The sequence below is a fragment of the Lactuca sativa genome, chromosome 3 (assembly GCF_002870075.4).
Source record: "Lactuca sativa cultivar Salinas chromosome 3, Lsat_Salinas_v11, whole genome shotgun sequence".
In the NCBI taxonomy this organism is placed as follows: domain Eukaryota; kingdom Viridiplantae; phylum Streptophyta; class Magnoliopsida; order Asterales; family Asteraceae; genus Lactuca; species Lactuca sativa.
This window is the reverse complement of record NC_056625.2, coordinates 110,366,842-110,377,030: the sequence shown is the minus strand read 5'-3', so window position 1 is coordinate 110,377,030 and position 10,189 is coordinate 110,366,842. Positions and strand designations below refer to the sequence as shown.

General features: G+C 36.5%; 1 pseudogene; it reads right to left on the bottom strand.

The window, feature by feature from the left end:
• Positions 1–7,939: 7,939 nt before the first annotated feature.
• LOC111889187 (AP-1 complex subunit gamma-2-like) lies at positions 7,940–9,782 on the bottom strand (annotated as a pseudogene).
• Between the last annotated feature and the right edge of the window lie 407 nt (positions 9,783–10,189).

Genomic DNA, 10,189 nt, shown 5'->3' with positions numbered 1-10,189 from the left:
GCGGGTTACTATCGGAGATTTATTAAGGATTTCTCAAAGATTACGGTACCCCTTACTCGTCTGATGATGAAGCGAGTGGATTTTTTGATGGGGCCATGAGCAGCAGCCGCATTCGAGACTCTTCAGCAGAGGTTATGTGAGGCCTCGATATTGACCCTTTCGGAGGGAGTGGAGAATTTTTTGGTATTATGTGATGCATCCATCACCGTTTTAGGGGCAGTCCTTATGTAACGGGGGCGAGTGATTGCTTATGCTTCATGGCAGCTAAAGCCGCATGAGACGCGATAACTTACTCATGACCTGGAGTTGGGGGCAGTGGTGTTTGCTTTCAAGATTTAGAGGCATTAACTTTATGTGGTCCGTTGTACCGTCTACACGGATCACAAGAGTTTGAGATATCTTATGGATCAGCCGAACCTAAACATGAGGCAGTGCAAGTGGCTGGACGTGGCCAAGGATTATGACTTCGTGATCCTTTACCATCCAGGTAAAGCGATTTTGTAGCGGATGCTTTGAGCCGCAATTCGGTTAGGTCTTCGGTTAGGGAGGTGTGTATGAGGATATCTGTTCATTCTCTGTTTTTGGGATTGATCAGAGAGGCACATGCAAAATGAGTTCGGAAGGAGAATTGGAAATAGGAGAGGACCAGGGGCGAGATTGACAAGTTTGTCACCGATAGTCAAGGGTTGTTAACTTGATGTTGTCGAGTTTGGGTCCAAGTTTCTAGAGGGTTCAGACAGATTGTGCTGGAGGAGACTCATAAGTCTCGTTTATCTATACACCCGACAGCCACCAAAATGTATCGGGATTTGAGATTGAGCTATTGGTGGTTGTGTATGAAGAAGGAGATAGTCTGGTATGTCAAGAGGTGCTTGACATGTATGATGGTCAAGGCCAAGCATCAGAAGCCGCATGGCAAGTTGCAGCCTTTGGAGGTTCCCATGTGGAAGTGGGAACAAATCACGATGGATTTTATCTCTAAGTTGCTGAAGACAACCAAGGGTTTTGATGCTATTTGGGTCATCATGGATCGATTGATCAAGAGTGCCCACTTTCTGGCTATTCGAGAGAGCTTTTCGGCCGAAAAGTTGGCTGATATGTATGTCCGGAAGATTGTTGCTCATTATGGGGTTCCGGTCTCCATTGTTTCGGACCGAGATGTTTAGTTCACTTCTCGATTATGGCATAGGTTCAACGAGGAACTAGGCACGAGATTACATTTCAGCACCACTTAACATCCGCAGACCGATGGTCGGATTGAGCGAACCATCCAGACCCTTGAGGATATGTTGCGGACCTGCGCCATTGATTTTCGTGGGTGTTGGGATTCCTACCTACCTCTTGCAGATTTCTCCTATAACAGTAGTCACCACTCCAACATTGGTGCCCCACCTTTTGAGCTCTTGTATGTTCGGATATGTCGCACCCCAGTATGTTGGGGAGAGGTTGGTCATCGGGTAATGGGAAGGACCCCTTCAGACCACAGAGCTTATTCAACAAAACAAATAGAGACTACAGACAGCACAGAGTCGGCAGAAGAGCTATGCCGACCGATGTCGATCTAAGTTGGAGTTTCAGGTTGGTTATATGGTATTACAAAAGGTCTCACCTTGGAAGGGTGTGATACGCTTTAGGAAGAGGGGGAAGTTAGGTCCCCAATAATTTCCATGTGTCTCAGTTGCAGAAGTGTGTGTTGGACAGTGAGGCAGTGGTTTCGTTGGATGATATCCAGGTCAATGAGCGCCTGAACTATATTAATAGGCTGGTGGCTATTCTGAAAAGAAAGATGAAGGTCTTGCACAACAATAAGATATCCTTGGTAAAGGTTCAGTGGCAGCATCAGAGTGGCTTCGAGTGGACCTGGGAGCCGGAGGTTGATATACGGGAGCATTAAGCTGAGTTAGTTTCCACAACCGACTTCATGGATGAAGTGTACTTCAAGTGGGGGAGAATTGTAACATACCAATGATGAGGTATTTCAAATTTTGATCCTATAATTAAATTATATTGCATTTTCGTCCCTAAGTTCAAGAAAGAATGCAAAAAGGGCCCATAGTGGCATTTTGGTAAATTGGGACTTTGAGGAGTATGATGTGCGTACATGTGTACGCTAAGCGTACTAGGGCGTACACCTCCTACACAAGGCTTATGTGGAAAGCATGCAAACCCTAATTTTTAGGGTTTTGTCTCATATTTAAGCATCCTTAAGGCCTCACATTTCATTTTTACCCAGCCTCCTTCTGTGACATCGACCGCCAAGCAACCCTAAGAGAAAAAGAGCAATTTTGGAGCCTTTAAAAGAGTTTAGAAGTGGTTTTCAAGAAATAAGAAGGTGGTGAGAAGATCTTGGAGTTGAGAGAACCTTGGATCTGTGATTTCTTCCTTGTTTGCAACCTCTAAAATGTATAAAGCTTGCAACTTTACCACTCCATCTTGTAGATATAGGTTTTTGCTCTTTTAAGTCACTTTTTAGTCCCAAAATGGTAATTCTTGAGCATACCTTGTTCTTGACCCATTAAGTCATCCTTTCATACCTTAGGAAGGGTCTTAAATCATAAAAATGGGGTCTTAATGGTTGGTTTTGCTCAATGCATTCTTTAAAAGGTATTAATGTAATAAGACCTTGATTTAAGCACTTAATGGCCATGGAAGGTCATAAAGTTGGAAACTTTAGGACTCATGAAGATGATTTAGCCTTGGATCTTAAAGTTGGACGTAAGTGCTTAAGGCATTATGCTCTTAGTGAGAGTTTGGGAAGACTGGTTATACGCACTGCGTAATTTGAGTACGCATTGCGTAGGTGGTCAACCTCCCCGATGGTGGTCAAAGCTTGAGTACGCCTCGCGTACATTTGGACTACGTACCACGTACGTGTTCTATGTCAACTTGACTGAGTTGACTTAACTGGGTTGACCCGGTTGGGTTGACTCAGTTGACTTATGGATTTTGACCAGCTTGACTTTGACTTTGACCAAGGTGTATTTTGGGTAATTTTATTGGTATTTGATAAATTGGTCATTTTAGTGGATAAGTGACAATTAGATCTGAGATTCGGAGTCGAGACCTCATCAAATTTTGTCCAGACTGTGAGGTGAGTTTTCCTCACTATAATTATGGGTCTAAGGCACCAAGGCCGGCCCATTGGATTATATATCTTGTTTTGTGATAGTATATTTTCATGCTATATTGATCTGTTAGATCTGGATCTTGGTATATAAGATGATGTTACGCTTAGTTATCTGTAGATCTGCCTGATTGTCTGGTGATTGATTATATGTTTATATGTTCTGTGTCAACCCGATGGTTGATTGGGCTCAAGGGTATTCCATCCCGAGGATGACTAGACCCATTGTATATCGGCATTCCAACTCGATGGTTGACTGGACCCATTATATATTGGCATTCCAGCTGGGGTATGCCAACCCGATGGTTGACTGGACCCATTATATATTGGTCTTCCACCTAGGGTATTCCATCCCGAGGATGACTGGACCCGGAGGGTGATTAGGCCTAGAGTATTCGATCCCGATGGTTGATTGGACCCGACATGTTGTTATAAATGTTATCTTCTTATGTGTTGGTACTTTGGGGGAAATCACTAAGCTTTGGCTTATAGTTTTTAGTTATTGTTTCAGGTTCTGATTATCATAGAAAGCCAATGGCATGACCGTACACATCCTCTGTTTTATGTGCTTTTTGATCTATGGGATACTCTGATATGGAACAACACTTTGAAAACAATGATTTTGTAAACATTCTATGATTTAGGTTTGTTTTAAACAGTTTACATTTGTTGTGATTTTTATGGGTGTTACAATGACAACTTACATATGAGTATTCAATGAGTTAGGAACAAACTTTGTAAGTTTTAGATGTGTAATTGGAAATTAGACTAATTAACTCTCTATAAAGTCTGAGGATCACTATGTTCTTAAGAGGTTTCAGTAAACACCTAATGGATTAATTGGAGTGTTTTATGATGATAAAACACTTCCTAAACATGTGTGGGAACCTAACCAAGTGGTACAAAATGAATTGGAATGAGGCTTCAAGAGTTATATATAGAAGAGTTCCATTTTGTGAAAAATCATATTTTATGTGTCCAGACCTCATTACACGGGTCTTGTAATGGCAAGGCAACCTTTAAGCGGGCCATGTTACCTTCTGAGCAATGTCATGTGATTTTTCATAACTTTTGCATAGGGACTCGAATTTACGCACGGTTTTCGCCTACGTTTATAAATTTGCATAAGGAATGAGATGAAACAATAAAATTTAGTACTTGAACCTATTAGGGGTATTTTGGTTAATTTAATGACTTATGTCCATGTTATATATGTGATGTTTGAGAGTGTTGCTCTAAGGAAATTTACTAGAATAGGACTAAGTAACCTACAGGTGATTGAGATGAGTACGTTTTGGCATTTTCCCACTTTCGGGTACATGGCAAAATGATTTTATGATAATGAAATACCAATGATTTGATATACTAAATGTTTTCAAATGAAAGTGATAAATTTTTTTAAAGGAATGTTTTGAAAGAATGTCTTAAAAGCAAGAATGTTTTGAAAGAAAATAATACTTTTAAAGAACGAATGGTTTGATAATATGTTTGAAACGTTTGAAGTATAGATGTTTTACTTTTGAACTTATTATTTTGATACTAATGAATGAAATTTGTAAAACATGGAAAGTAATGATAAGAAATAGAAAGTAATGATAAGAAACGGAAAATAATGAAAAGAATTAGAAAGTAATGACAAGAATATATTGCTTGAGCCATGATGTCCCCGTAACGGGATCTTGAGGAATCTACTGGAGTGCTTGAAAGGTCTAGTATGCTCAAGAGTCATATTATAGCGATATTGCTAAATAACATATGATATTAATGGGTCACACTAACAACAACTTGATACAATTGATTATTTCTTAGAAATTGATTTTAATAAATATTCAATAAAACTCTTATAATTAGGTTGGAAATTATTTATTTCATGGAAATAATAATTTTCATTAGCAAGCATCATTATATTATTTCATATGTTATGAAGTAATAAGTCATGTACAACTTTTTAGACTAGTTGAAAACCTTTTGTATTTTACTCAAAAGACAAAGTTTATATTTTATAAACCTTGAGTTTATAAAATTTAAACTAACTTTCCTCTATACAATTTTCGTAATTTGCATAAAAGGAAGAAAAGTATGGCCACTACTAGAAAAACAACCTTTTACGACGCTCATTGCGCGTCGTAAAAGGCTCAGACGACCCGCAAATGCGCGTCAAGGAAGGCCCTGTCATAAAGAGAGACGACGCGCATTTACGACGCGCAGTTACGACGCGCGTTTACGACACGCAATGCGTATCAAGGAAGGCCCTGTCATAAAGGAAGACGACACGCATCCGCGTGTCGTAACCTTACGACGCGTGTGTTAATGACACGTAATGCGTATCAAGAAAGCCCCCGTCAAGAAAGACCATGTCATAAATGAAGATGACACACATTTTTGCGTATCATAATTTTAAATGTTTAAAAAAAATATTATTTATAAATTTACTTATTTTCAAATTAAATTTGTATTTAATGTTTCATAATAGAAAATAAAATATCATACACAAAAAATAGAATCCATTGCATAAATTTAATGTCATACAATTCTATTTCTTACAATATATAAATTTGCATCTAATCTACTATGTACATGGAATTCCAACTAACTAAAGTTGCATCTTGCCTTTCATAATTCTTTAATACTAATGCTCCAAACAGCTGATTATATGGATAAGCAGTTGTACATTGGCCCATCTCACTCAATAATGACTTAGCAAAATTCAACTCCAAGTCTTTACTGCATCTTGCTGATAATGCTGCAATATTTAAATAAAATTCAACTCCAAGTCTTTACTCAATAATCAAAATCCCAAGAGCAACATCCATTGTAGAGGCAAGTTCATTTTCAAAACAAAACATAGTATTTATAATGATAAGGATGTGGAGGGTATACTGTAAAAACTCAGACGTGGCTATAATGGAGATAATAGGGATATATATATATATATATATATATATATATATATATATATATATATATATACCTTAAACAAATTAGCTTCCAGATCAGATTAAGAGCTGCAAAAAAACTAATATATGTTAAGGTAGTATTTGGAGAATGTAATATGATGACATACACGTCCAGAAGGCTATTATCTATGAGCTTGACCAACACCAAGGGCATTATTGGTAGAAATAATGTTACTATTTGTAGGGTTGATAGGGATAATGTCTCCTCACTTTGTTCATGTACTGAAGCTCCCTGTTGAATATATTATGTTTTTCTATGCATATGGGAACATGAGGAGGCGTCCTATGGGGGTAGATTTGTCATTTAACATACCGGTGACTGAACTGAAGGTGAAGACAAAGCATTTTCATGAAATTTTTTGTTCATATTAATTCCTTCTACATAGGGCAATTAAGCCAACTAACTTGACTAAGTTGACATGGTTTCTAATTGAAACTAGTTTCTAGATGATGAATGGAATATAAATTCAAGTAGGGTTTTGAAGTTTGAACAACATATATGTTGTTACCTTAACGAGGCCAGGTGGAATTACTAACCATCAACACCAATAGGCCAATGCGGAGCCTTAGCTGCAACATCCAGGCATTGCAGAATTGCTTGCTCTGCCTTAATTATAGATATTGAAAACGCTACACCACAACACAACACAAAGATCTTAGCCACTTTTTTTGCATCAGAAAACAAAATGAACTTAACAAACCTCCCATATCAAGAGAAGTCATGAATGACCCTGCATACACTGTAACAACAACTACTCCCTGTTCCAGCTGTAAAATAGGAATAACCTTTTGAGCAACAATCATCAGTTCCATTACAAGTGTCCTCCCTAATCTGAGATTTACAATTTTTAAATCACAAATCCAATTTGTTAAAAAGAAATAAATAATTAGCAATCTTATTTACTTTGAAAAAGATAAAACAATATGCATATAGATAGCTTCTGAGTTCTGACTTCCCTTAAAATGTTAATGTATAGGGTAAGATACCACTTATCAAAGGGAAAGAAGCAACTAAGCAAGAGAGATTACAGTGCATACCCGTTAATCATAAGTACAACATAACTCCCACATTTAATTGGAACATAGTTAAGGTTCATATTTAAGATAAAAGTGTATATTTATTGGTTATGGTTCATATGAGGTGAGATATCGCTTAATCGCTTAACCCGCAAAAAATCCATGTCACAAAATATAAAAAAAATAATAATAATAAAGAAAAAAATAGCAGGATATCTTCCCTAAAACAACCAATTCTGAAAATATCCAATAACATGGTAGAACCAATGGTGATCATCTTGCATAATGGAGTGGAGTTGAGGAATTGACATGCCATAAATACTTTAATTCTGTCTGTTAAAATACAACTAAGCAGCTGATGTGTCCAAAAATTTAAAAACTTATGCCACATCATACACATAAGTCATAGCAGGTTGCATGAACCATTGTCCTATTTTGAAACACCATTGCATATTATATATAACAACAAACATTATAAATCAGAAAAAATGTGAAACATTGTTGTATAAATAAGTAACTAACCCTAAACAAGAATTAGGAGTCCCTTATAAGTCTTTAGTAGCATACTAATAACTTCCATTCCACCAAGGTTTTTATAACAATTTAGAGGTCACGAGAAATGCATGGAAAATGAAATTCATCATTTACAAGAACCTACTACCATAATACATACCTCAGAAAGAACCATGAGCATCTGATCAATGTACCAAATCTTATCAGGGGAAAGCCTACAACACCAATCAAGAAATGTTATTGTGTGTATGATACTTTGAAAATCATAAAAATATGCTATAACAATATTACATTCACCAAATTAAACGATAAAAATGAAACGTTCAACTTACTTTTCTACAATGGAGCAAATTTTTTCAATAAGATCTCCCTTGAAGTCCTGGTCACTTACATGTAGATAATCAGTTAACTCCTTGGTCAAAGGTTTGACATTCGTCTCATTCACCAGAAGGTATACATGTTCAAGAGCTCTTTTACGAATTAAAGCATCTGAATCCTGAATCATAAAGAAGCATTCAGAAACCACAACAAACTTATATAACTTGATTGATATTTCTTTTTGTTAAGAGAAAAGTTTTACCTTTACACATTCCAAGATTATTGCACGATGTCTCTGAACTGCTTGATCATCTACTGAAATTGCTTTCATCACCATCTTCAATGCAACATATCTGCCATATAACAAATCCCAATATTTTAGACCTTAATAAAGGGAATACTCATTACACATATTAAGACATAACTCACATGATATTGTTGTCACAATTAGACAAGAATCTTCCCAATATATTGATTGCAAGAACACGTAAACCACTGATATATTCAATGCTCATAATGGTTTCTACACATTCATAAAGTATTGCATTCCCTGCATTCTTGTTTGACTCAGTTTTTGTTGCCACCTACACAAGGAATTTCATAAATTCTTATAATTTTGAATTTTATATAACAATTCACAATGAGCTTTATTAAAATAAAAGCTAACCTGGGCAAGAATGTCATTCATGGAATCACTAGCATCAGCATCTCCATGGTCCAAAACACACAAAAGGCGAAGCAATCTTATATGAAGAAAAGGGTCTGCAATACCTGAAACATCATATTCAGGAACATATGGGCTGTTGACAACATCCTTCAAAACTTTCACCAACACCTCTATGCATATCTATACCAAAGGAAGAAAAAAGAAAATATATCTCATCACTAAAATTACTAATTTTCACTTATAGAATCATATGTCAAACAGTTCTTAGCACAAATACACAGTAGAAAGATAAAGAAAGAGAACAAGAACTAGAAGAAGACAATCCCAACAAATAATAGAGGATCTTTAACAAGATCAAGTATATTTACCTTCCTGAAAAATTCAAGAGCCTCTTCATTAAGGTTACAGAGATATGTGCAGAGCTGGATTGCTGTTAAAAGAACCCCATGATGTTTTCCTTTAAGTAAGGAAACAACAGGGTTGACAAAATTTTCTGCAAGGTCAGGGACCTTCTTTGCAATCCTTATTGAGCACAGTGCTGCCTGTAAATTGTAAGAACTTATGTGAGTATGATTCTTCATATGAAATGTGAGAATTAGATGAAACATCCTTGAGAGATCATGAAATGAAATAAATGTTAACATCAACTTACTTTCTTACGAATATTTGGATCTCAAAATTGCAGCAATCTTTCAACTTCGGGTGCAAGATCACGAGCCATTTCTGCAGAACATATATTACCCAAAGCACAAAGAGCTAGTCCCACAATGTACTGATTGGTGTGGTTAAGATCTCTGCAGATGATGAAAAAAAATATTCTCAAGTCAACCATGTTGCTTGAACACAAGATATAGGAAAGATAAGAGTGAACAAATACAAGAGCATACTGCTTTAGTGAATTGCTGACAAGCATCAAAACTTCTTGTCTTTCATCAAGAAGCAACATAAGTCCCAGATATCCTATTCTCTTTTTAGGGAATCCAAGAGCTGCTATAAGTTTCAAGCACTCCATTTGGCCAAAATGTGTGGGGTATCCTAACATGTGAATGAACATGAGCTTTGCCAAGTTACGGTGTCTGAAATCATTATCATTATCACTAACTGATGCACGAATAGAAGCACATTCTTTTCTAACAACAGCACGCTCTTATGCAGCAATTTTGCAGGCTCGTATTGCCCTAATCATGTCCCTGCAGTAGACCAATAATGTTTCATTTACAGTTTCAGACCAAACTAATTAACAGCAAATTACGCATGTGGTATGAAATGTAGTCAAATCTTTTGCAGGTGAACGATAAACCAAATCTTTTGTGGTATGAAATGTAGTCAAATCTTTTACAGTTTCAGACCCAACTAATTAACAGGCAAGCAACTCAATGGTTTTTCCTAGACCCATTTTATTTGTTGTTTTTATAGAAACAAATCAGTAAAAACATCAAAAAAAGATATGTGAAATATTATAAAACCAATCGGATTCTTCTGGAATTAGGGTTCTAATATGGCTTAAGATATCAGGGAAGAATAAGAGGAATAAGTGAAGAAATTGTACGTGTTCCAAAAGTGAAGAAATTGTAGGTGTTACACGAAAAATTA